The following is a 10,219-nucleotide window of genomic DNA, read 5'->3' on the forward strand; positions in this document are numbered from 1 at the left end:
CTGGAGCCACGTGTTTATCTGCACTCTCTCCCTGTTCCTCACCTCACTAGCATGTGGCACCGGCAACAAACCAGAGATGGCGACATGGTTTGTCCTAGCTCTCAGCTTCCATCCTAGCTCCCTAAATTCCTGTTTTATATACCCGCCCCTTCTCTTACCTATGTCATTGTACCAATGTGTACCACGGCTTGTGACTGTTCCCCCTCCCCCTTAAGGATTCTGAAAGCACGGTCTGAGACGTCACGGACCCTGGCACCCGGGATGCAACATACCATCCGTGAGTCCCTTTTGTTGCCACAGAACCGTCTATCTGTCCCTCTAACTATCGAGTCCCCAATAACTATTGCTCTCCTGCTCTCCCTCCTTCCCTTCTGAGCCACAGGGACAGACTCAGTGCAGGAGATCCGTTCACCGTGGCTTACCCCTGGTAGGTCGTCCCCCTCAACAGTATCCAATGCGGTATACTTGTTACTAAGGGGAGCAACCACAGAGAATCCCTACACTGACTGCTTCCTTCCAGCTCCTCTCACCGTCACCCATCTATCTTGATTCTTTGGAGTAACTACATCCCTGAAGCTTCTATCTATGACCACCTCTGCCTCCCGAATGATCCGATGTTCTTCCATCTCCAGCTCCATTTCCCTAACGCGGTTTCTGAGGAGTTGAAGATGGGTGCACTTCCCACAGGTGAAATCAGCAGGGACACTGACGGCATCCCCCCACCTCAAACATACGGCAGGAGGAACATTGCACTGCCTTCCCTGCCATCCCCTCCAGATAGAACAAGAAAGAGCTTACCTGTTATTCACTCTACCCCTTAGGTTGGTGGAAGGGTGGGGGACACTACAAGTGTAGTGTCTAGGGTTTAGGAACTGCCCAACTTAAATACAGGTAAAAATAAAACACTTAGCGAGCAACCACTGCGCCCCGCACGATAACAGCAATCAGCTGTTATGGGCCTGCGCAAACAATTTAAATCTTTACTACTTACCCAGCAGTCACTCTGTCCTCACACCGGCCGGATTCAGATGGAAACTCCCAACAGTAAGTTTAAAAAAAATTTACTCCCCTGCTCAGCAAGCACTCACTCAGCAACCACTGTGCCCCGCACCAGAACACCTCAGGGAAAAGAAAAATACTTACCAGTCACCAGCCAATCACATACCTGCAGGCTGTGATGTCACCGTTCAACTTCTTTCTACTTCTACCTGCCCTCGAGTCTCCCTCTTGATCTTTACTCGGCTGGAATCCTTACAGTGATTGTTTCTTTTTGGTTGGAGGAGGGGGTCGGGAGGGAAACACTGAAGTGTTTGGGGTTTAACTGTCACTTGACAACAGCTCCTCCACAAACCACCTTCTGGATACAGTGACTGCAATGCACTCATGCAAATTTTCCCCGCAACAGCCAATCAGCGGCTCCGCTCTGCTGCCCTCTGCTGGATGCTTACCTTGACTTGAACATGAAAGGTGTCTTGCTCATGTACACCTTCTGGATACAGTGACGGCAACGCACTGATGCAAATTTTCCCCGCAACAGCCAATCAGCAGCTCTGCTCTGCTGCCATCTGCTGGATTCATCTGGACCCGGAGATTTCTCCATTTTTAAGCCTGCCAACACCTCCAATACTTTGTCCCTCCCTGCGACAACTTTCTCAATAACCTCACAGTCTGTCTCCCCGAGTTGCCTGTCTGCCTTCTCATTCAACACCCTATGATCTGGCTCCAACGACAGATTCCCTCCTTGGTCCCCAATGGACCTACCTTCTCCCTAGTAATCCTCTTCCTATTGATATACTTACAGAATATCTTGGGATTTTCCCGACTTCTACCAGCTAGAGATTTCTTTGCTCTCCTAATTGCTTTCTGAAGCTCCGTCCTGCACTTTCTTTACTCCACCAGGACCTCAGTTCATTTGCTCGCCTTGTACTTGCTAAACGCCTCTCTTTTACTTCTCATCAAATCCTGAATATCTCTGGTCAGCCAGGGATATTCAGCTTTGAAAAAGAGTCATTGGACTCGAAACAATAGCTTCTTTCTCTCCGGACCGATGCTGCCAGACCTGCTGCCATTTTACAGCATTTTCTCTTTCACATTCAGATGGTGGTTCGTTCGCACAAATTCTTCACTGCACACTTTCTGATTAAAGTCTCTGGTTTAGAACATACAGTGCAGAAGAAGGCCCTTCGGCCCATCGAGTCGCCACTGACCAACTTAAGCCCTCACTTCTCGTCTATCCCCGTAACCCAATAACCCCTCCTACCTTTTTGGTCACTTAGGGCAATTTATCGTGGCCAATCCACCTAGCCTGCACATCTTTGAACTGTAGGAAGAAACCGGAGCATCTAGAGGAAACCCACAAACACGTGGAGAACGTGCAGACTCTGCACAGACAGTGACCCAGCGGGGAATTGAAGCTGGGACCCTGGCGCTGTGAAGCCACAGTGCTAACCAGTTGTTTACAGCTGATAATGGTCTTCTCAGTAGAATGATTCATTCAGTTAGAAAATACAGGATTCACTGGCAACAGGCTTTTTGGGGACACTTTAGTTCTGATCAAACTGGGCCTTCAGCTCAAGGTTCACTTTCAAGCCAATATCTTTCTCAGAGATGCTTTATTTCGCATCAAACCCTTGCTTTCAGATGATGGTTGAATCCAGGCACTTGCAGTGTCAAGACAACGGCAGCCAGAATTGCGACAGAGAGAGTCAGCCCTCACTATGGTTCCCTGGAGAAAATAAGCTGGATCATTTTGGAGGGAGTAACTTACATCTCTTCACCAGGATGCCACAATCAAAACTGAAACCAAACTGAAAACTGGGGCTCTGGAGTGCCTTCCAGTGGAATAATATCCAATCACCGCCTGTTACTGAGCAGAGCACAGCCCTCTCCAATCACCGCCTGTTACTGAGCAGAGCACAGCCCTCTCCAATCACTGCCTGTTACTGAGCACAGCCCTCTCCAATCACCGCCTGTTACTGAGCAGAGCACAGCGCTCTCCAATCAATGTCTGTTACTGAGCAGAGCACAGCCCTCTCTAATCACTGCCTGTTACTGAGCACAGCCCTCTCCAATCACCGCCTGTTACTGAGTAGAGCACAGCGCTCTCCAATCAATGCCTGTTACTGAGCAGAGCACAGCCCTCTCCAATCACTGCCTGTTACTGAGCAGAGTACAGCCCTCTCCCATCACCGCCTGCTACTGAGCAGAGCACATCCCCTCTCCAATCACCATCTGTTACTGAGCACAGACCTCTCCAATTACCGCCTGTTACTGCGCAGAGCACAGCCCTCTCCAATCACCGCCTGTTACTGAGCACAGCCCTCTCCAATCACCGCCTGTTACTGAGCAGAGCACAGCCCTCTCCAATCATTGCCGGTTACTGAGCAGAGCACAGCCCTCTCCAATCACTGCCTGTTACTGAGCAGAGCACAGCCCTCTCCAATCACTGCCTGTTACTGAGCAGAACACAGCCCTCTCCAATCACCGCCTGTTACTGAGCAGAGCACAGCCATCTCCAATCACCGCCTGTTACTGAGCAGAGCACAGCCATCTCCAATCACCGCCTGTTACTGAGCAGAGTCCTCTCTATTCACCGCCTGTTACTGAGCATAACCCTCTCCAATCACCACCTGTTACATAGCAGAGTACAGACCTTTCCAATCAACGCCTGTTACTGAGCAGAGTCCTCTCCAATTACCGCATGTTACTGAGCACAGCACTGGGCGTCTCCAACCACCGCCTGTTACTGAGCAGATCACAGCCCTCTCCAATCACTGCCTGTTACTGAGCACAGCCCTCTCCAATCACCGCCTGTAACTGAGCAGAGCACAGCACTCTCCAATCAATGCCTGTTACTGAGCAGAGCCCTCTCCAATCACCGCCTGTTACTGAGCATAGTACAGCCCTCTCCAATCAGCGCCTGTTACTGAGCACAGCACAGCCCTCTCCAATCACTGCTGTTACTGAGCAGAGCACAGCCCTCTCCACTCACTGCCTGTTACTGAGCAGCGCAGAGCCCTCTCCAATCATTGCCTGTTACTCAGCAGAACACAGTGCTCTCCAATCACCGACAGTTACTGAGCACAGCACTGGGCGTCACCAATCACCGCCTGTTACTGAGCAGAGCACAGCCCTCTCCAATCACTGCCTGTTACTCAGCACAGCCCTCTCCAATCACCGCCTGTAACTGAGCAGAGCACAGCGCTCTACAATCAATGCCTGTTACTGAGCAGAGCACAGCCCTCTCCAATCACTGCCTGTTGCTCAGCAAAGCACAGCCCACTCCAATCACCGCCTGTTACTGAGCACAGCACAGCCAGATCCAATCCCCGCCTGTTACTGAGCACAGCACTCTCCAATCACCGTCTGATACTGAGCAGATGACAGCCCTCTCCAATCACCACCTGTTACTGAGCAGAGCACAGCCCTCTCCAATCACCGCCTGTTACTGAGCAGAGCACAGCCATCTCCAATCACCACCTGTTACATAGCAGAGTACAGACCTCTCCAAACACTGCCTGTTACTGCACAGTGCACAGCCCTCTGCAATCAGCGCCTGTTACGGAGCAGAGCACACTCCAATCATCGCCTGTTACTGAGCAGACCCCTCTGCAATGACCGCCTGTTACTGAGCAGAGCACAGCCCTCTCCAATCATTGCCTGTTACTGAGCAGAGCACAGCCTTCTCCAATTAACGCCTGTTACTGAGCAGAGCACAGCCCTCTCCAATCTTTGCCTGTTACTGAGCAGAACACAGCCCTCTCCAATCACCGCCTGTTACTGAGCAGAGCACAGCCCTCTCCAATAATTGCCTGTTACGAAACAGAACACAGCGCTCTCCAATCACCGCCTGTTACTGAGCAGTGCACAGCCGTCTCCAATCAGCGCCTGTTACTGAGCACAGCCCTCTCCAATCACCGTCTGTTACTGAGCACAGCCCTCTGCAATCACCGCCTGTTACTGAGCAGAGCACAGCCCTCTCCAATCACCGCCTGTAACAGAGCAGAGCACAGCCCTCTCCAATCACTGCCTGTTACTCAGCAGAGCACAGCCCACTCCAATCACCGCCTGTTACTGAGCACAGCACAGCCAGCTCCAATCCCCGCATGTTACTGAGTACAGCCCTCTCCAATCACCGCCTGTTACTGAGCAGAGCACAGCCCCAATCCAATCACTGCCTGTTACTGAGCACAGCACTCTCCAATCACCGTCTGATACTGAGCAGATGACAGCCCTCTCCAATCACCACCTGTTACTGAGCAGAGCACAGCCCTCTCCAATCACCGCCTGTTACTGAGCAGAGCACAGCCATCTCCAATCACCGCCTGTTACTGAGCAGAGTCCTCTCTATTCACCGCCTGTTACTGAGCATAACCCACTCCAATCACCACCTGTTACATAGCAGAGTACAGACCTCTCCAAACACTGCCTGTTACTGAGCACTGCACAGCCCTCTGCAATCAGCGCCTGTTACGGAGCAGAGCACACTCCAATTATCGCCTGTTACTGAGCAGACCCCTCTGCAATGACCGCCTAGTACTGAGCAGAGCACAGCCCTCTCCAATCATTGCCTGTTACTGAGCAGAGCACAGCCTTCTCCAATCACCGCCTGTTACTGAGCAAAGCACAGCCCTCTCCAATAATTGCCTGTTACGAAACAGAACACAGCGCTCTCCAATCACCGCCTGTTACTGAGCAAAGCACAGCCCTCTCCAATAATTGCCTGTTACGAAACAGAACACAGCGCTCTCCAATCACCGCCTGTTACTGAGCAGAGCACAGCGGTCTCCAATCAGCGCCTGTTACTGAGCACAGCCCTCTCCAATCACCGTCTGTTACTGAGCACAGCCCTCTGCAATCACCGCCTGTTACTGAGCAGAGCACAGTCCTCTCCAATCACCGCCTGTAACAGAGCGGAGCACAGCCCTTTCCAATCACCGCCTGTTACTGAGCAGAGTACAGCCCTCTCCAATTACCGCCTGTTACTGAGCAGAGCACAGCCCTCTCCAGTGACCGCCCTTTACTGAGCAGAGCCCTCTCCAAACACCGCCTGTTACTGAGTAGAGCACAGCCCTCTCCCGTCACCACCTGTTACTGAGCAGAGCACAGCCCTCTCCAATCACCGCCTGTTACTGAGCAGAGCACAGCCCTTTCCAATCACCGCCTGATACTGAGCAGAGCACAGCCCTCTCCAATCACCGACAGTTACTGAGCACAGCACTGGGCGTCTCCAATCACCGCCTGTTACTGAGCAGAGCACAGCCCTCTCCAATCACTGCCTGTTACTGAGCACAGCCCTCTCCAATCACCGCCTGTAACTGAGCAGAGCACAGCGCTCTCCAATCAATGCCTGTTACTGAGCAGAGCACAGCCCTCTCCAATCACTGCCTGTTACTGAGCAGAGTACAGCCCTCTCCCATCACCGCCTCCTGCTGAGCAGAGTACATCCCCCTCCAGAATCACCATCTGTTACTGAGCACAGATCTCTCCAATTACTGCCTGTTACTGCGCAGAGCACAGCCCTCTCCAATCACCGCCTGTAACTGAGCAGAGCCCTCTCCAATCACCGCCTGTAACTGAGCAGAGCACAGCCCTCTCCAATCACTGCCTGTTACTGAGCAGAGCCCTCTCCAATCATCGCCTGTTGCTGAGCACAGCCCTCTCCACTCACTGCCTGTTACTGAGCAGCGCAGAGCCCTCTCCAATCATTGCCTGTTACTGAGCAGAACACAGTGCTCTCCAATCACTGCCTGTTACTGAGCACAGCACCCGGCGTCACCAATCACCGCCTGTTACTGAGCAGAGCACAGCCCTTTCCAATCACTGCCTGTTACTGAGCACAGCACTGGGCGTCACCAATCACCGCCTGTTACTGAGCAGAGCACAGCCCTTTCCAATCACTGCCTGTTACTGAGCACAGCCCTCTCCAATCACCGCCTGTTACTGAGCAGAGCACAGCTTTCTCCAATTAACGCCTGTTACTGAGCAGAGCACAGCCCTCTCCAATCTTTGCCTGTTACTGAGCAGAACACAGCCCTCTCCAATCACCGCCTGTTACTGAGCAAAGCACAGCCCTCTCCAATCATTGCCTGTTACGAAACAGAACACAGCGCTCTCCAATCACCGCCTGTTACTGAGGAGAGCACAGCCGTCTCCAATCAGCGCCTGTTACTGAGCACAGCCCTCTCCAATCACCGTCTGTTACTGAGCACAGCCCTCTGCAATCACCGCCTGTTACTGAGCAGAGCACAGCCCTCTCCAATCACCGCCTGTTACTGAGCAGAGTACAGCCCTCTCCAATTACCGCCTGTTACTGAGCAGAGCACAGCCCTCTCCAGTGACCGCCCTTTACTGAGCAGAGCCCTCTCCAAACACCGCCTGTTACTGAGTAGAGCACAGCCCTCTCCAATCACCACCTGTTACTGAGCAGAGCCCTCTCCAGTCACCACCTGTTACTGAGCAGAGCACAGCCCTCTCCAATCACCGCCTGTTACTGAGCAGAGCACAGCCCTTTCCAATCACCGCCTGATACTGAGCAGAGCACAGCCCTCTCCAATCACCGACAGTTACTGAGCACAGCACTGGGCGTCTCCAATCACCACCTGTTACTGAGCAGAGCACAGCCCTCTCCAATCACTGCCTGTTACTGAGCACAGCCCTCTCCAATCACCGCCTGTAACTGAGCAGAGCACAGCGCTCTCCAATCAATGCCTGTTACTGAGCAGAGCACAGCCCTCTCCAATAACTGCCTGTTACTGAGCAGAGTACAGCCCTCTCCCATCACCGCCTCCTGCTGAGCAGAGTACATCCCCCTCTAGAATCACCATCTGTTACTGAGCACAGATCTCTCCAATTACCGCCTGTTACTGCGCAGAGCACAGCCAGCTCCAATCACCGCCTGTTACTGAGCAGAGCCCTCTCCAATCATCGCCTGTTGCTGAGCACAGCACAGCCCTCTCCAATCACTGCCTGTTACTGAGCAGAGCACAGCCCTCTCCACTCACTGCCTGTTACTGAGCAGCGCAGAGCCCTCTCCAATCATTGCCTGTTACTGAGCAGAACACAGTGCTCTCCAATCACTGCCTGTTACTGAGCACAGCACTGGGCGTCACCAATCACCGCCTGTTACTGAGCAGAGCACAGCCCTTTCCAATCACCGACAGTTACTGAGCACAGCACTGGGCGTCACCAATCACCGCCTGTTACTGAGCAGAGCACAGCCCTTTCCAATCACTGCCTGTTACTGAGCACAGCCCTCTCCAATCACCGCCTGTAACTGAGCAGAGCACAGCGCTCTCCAATCAATGCCTGTCACTGAGCAGAGCACAGCCCTCTCCAATCACTGCCTGTTACTCAGCAGAGCACAGCCCACTCCAATCACAGCCTGTTACTGAGCACAGCACAGCCAGCTCCAATCACCGCCTGTTACTGAGCAGAGCCCTCTCCAATCACCGCCTGTTACTGAGCAGAGCCCTCTCCAATCACCGCCTGTTACTGAGCAGAGCACAGCCCTCTCCAATCACTGCCTGTTACTGAGCACAGCACTCTCCAATCACCGTCTGATACTGAGCAGATGACAGCCCTCTCCAATCACCACCTGTTACTGAGCAGAGCACAGCACTCTCCAATCACCGCCTGTTACTGAGCAGAGTCCTCTCTATTCACTGCCTGTTACTGAGCATAACCCTCTCCAATCACCGCCTGTTACATAGCAGAGTACAGACCTCTCCAATCAATGACTGTTGCTGAGCAGAGCACAGCCCTCTCCAATCATTGCCTGTTACTGAGCAGAGCACAGCCCTCTCCAATCATTGCCTGTTACTGAGCAGAACACAGCCCTCTCCAATCACCGCATGTTACTGAGCAGAGCACAGCCCTCTCCAATCATTGCCTGTTACTAAGCAGAACACAGCGCTCTCCAATCATCGACAGTTACTGAGCACAGCACGGGCCGTCTCCAATCACCGCCTGTTTACTGAGCACAGCCCTCTCCAATCACCGCCTGTTACTGAGCACAGCCCTCTCCAATCACCGCCTGTTACTGAGCACAGCCCTCTGCAATCACCGCCTGTTACTGAGCAGAGCACAGCCCTCTCCAATCACCGCCTGTTACAGAGCGGAGCACAGCCCTCTCCAATCACCGCCTGTTACTGAGCAGAGTACAGCCCTCTCCAATTACCGCCTGTTACTGAGCAGAGCACAGCCCTCTCCAATCACCGCCCTGTTACTGAGCAGAGCACAGCCCTCTCCAAACACCGCCTGTATGAGCAGAGCACAGCCCTCTCCCATCACCACCTGTTACTGAGGAGAGCCCTCTCCAATCACCACCTGTTACTGAGCAGAGCACAGCCCTCTCCAATCACCGCCTGTTACTGAGCAGAGCACAGCCCTTTCCAATCACCGCCTGATACTGAGCAGAGCACAGCCCTCTCCAATCACCACCGTTACTGAGCAGAGCCCACTTCAATCACCACCTGTTACTGAGCAGAGCACAGCCCTCTCCAATCACCGACAGTTACTGAGCACAGCACTGGGCGTCTCCAATCACCGCCTGTTACTGAGCAGAGCACAGCCCTCTCCAATCAATGCCTGTTACTGAGCAGAGCACAGCCCTCTCCAATCACTGCCTGTTACTGAGCAAAGTACAGCCCTCTCCCATCACCGCCTCCTGCTGAGCAGAGCACATCCCCCTCTCCAATCACCATCTGTTACTGAGCACAGATCTCTCCAATTACCGCCTGTTACTGCGCAGAGCACAGCCCTCTCCAATCACCGCCTGTAACTGAGCAGAGCCCTCTCCAATCACCGCCTGTAACTGAGCAGAGCACAGCACTCTCCAATCACCGCCTGTTACTGAGCAGAGCCCTCTCCAATCATCGCCTGTTACTGAGCACAGCACAGCCCTCTCCAATCACTGCCTGTTACTGAGCAGAGCACAGCCCTCTCCACTCACTGCCTGTTACTGAGCAGCGCAGAGCCCTCTCCAATCATTGCCTGTTACTGAGCAGAACACAGTGCTCTCCAATCACCGACAGTTACTGAGCACAGCACTGGGCGTCACCAATCACCGCCTGTTACTGAGCAGAGCACAGCCCTTTCCAATCACCGACAGTTACTGAGCACAGCACTGGGCGTCACCAATCACCGCCTGTTACTGAGCAGAGCACAGCCCTTTCCAATCACTGCCTGTTACTGAGCACAGCCCTCTCCAATCACCGCC

Source organism: Scyliorhinus canicula, chromosome 23 (genome assembly GCF_902713615.1).
Source record: "Scyliorhinus canicula chromosome 23, sScyCan1.1, whole genome shotgun sequence".
Taxonomy (NCBI): domain Eukaryota; kingdom Metazoa; phylum Chordata; class Chondrichthyes; order Carcharhiniformes; family Scyliorhinidae; genus Scyliorhinus; species Scyliorhinus canicula.